The sequence below is a fragment of the Myotis myotis genome, unplaced genomic scaffold (genome assembly GCF_014108235.1).
Source record: "Myotis myotis isolate mMyoMyo1 unplaced genomic scaffold, mMyoMyo1.p scaffold_m19_p_6, whole genome shotgun sequence".
Taxonomy (NCBI): Eukaryota; Metazoa; Chordata; class Mammalia; order Chiroptera; family Vespertilionidae; genus Myotis; species Myotis myotis.
The window spans coordinates 65,518,676-65,519,428 of NW_023416368.1; the positions used below are offsets into that span (position 1 = coordinate 65,518,676).

The 753-nt window shown below is 34.4% G+C and overlaps 1 protein-coding gene across 4 annotated transcripts in view; it reads right to left on the minus strand.

The window, feature by feature from the left end:
* Positions 1 to 269: 269 nt before the first annotated feature.
* Positions 270 to 753, minus strand: part of GRIA2 (glutamate ionotropic receptor AMPA type subunit 2) — a 118,503-nt gene continuing 118,019 nt past the window's right edge. For all 4 annotated transcript variants that reach the window (XM_036315023.1, XM_036315024.1, XM_036315021.1 and 1 more), the window contains one exon: positions 270 to 753. This exon is cut by the window's right edge and continues 79 nt beyond it. The gene's annotated coding sequence lies outside the window, so the exon portion shown is untranslated.

The window sequence follows — 753 nt, forward strand, 5'->3', positions numbered from 1 at the left end:
GTTTATTTCAAATGTCAAGCATTGCCAAGTAATTTTATATTAACACCAAATGTTAAAGAATAGGATACATTAAAGTTTTAATAACAATATTAAATTACAAGATTTGAATCTCTCTTTGTTTTCTTTCCTTAACATTTACATATTTGGCTTTGGAAAATACAGAACTGATACCTAATCACTTCCCACTCCTTTGCTGTTGTTTTTGTATCTTCTCCAACCAATATGGAAGCAAATTTATTTAAAAGCCAGTTTGTTTGTGAAAATACCTAAAAATATTTTTTTTAACTTTAAGTGTTTTTTTTTTCTTTTTCTTATAAAACATGTCACATCTTGATGCAGTTGATGTCAAGTGTGCTTAAGTCATTATGAATCAAGAGACTAACAACAGTGGCTGCAGAAACGGGTTTGTTGTCTGTACAAAGGTTTCGGTTAAAGTATAGTACTCCCATGTTAGCTGTGCATGTCCACCAAGCTTCCTCTGGAACCGGAGTAGAAAAGGATGTTGTGTTTTTAATTAACCATTCCTTACAATTCAAGATGACTTCTAGTTATTTAGGAATTCTTGGCTGAAAGAAAAGTCTTCAAGATACTGGATGCCTCTCACCATTTTGACAATAAACACACAAGAAAACCATTGTGTAAGGCACTCAAAAGGTTCTTATCAACCACGAGAGCTCAGTCACACACGGACATTCATTCCCATGCCAGGACTCACGTAAGGGACAGCATGCACTGCTTTTGGAAATTCTGGAG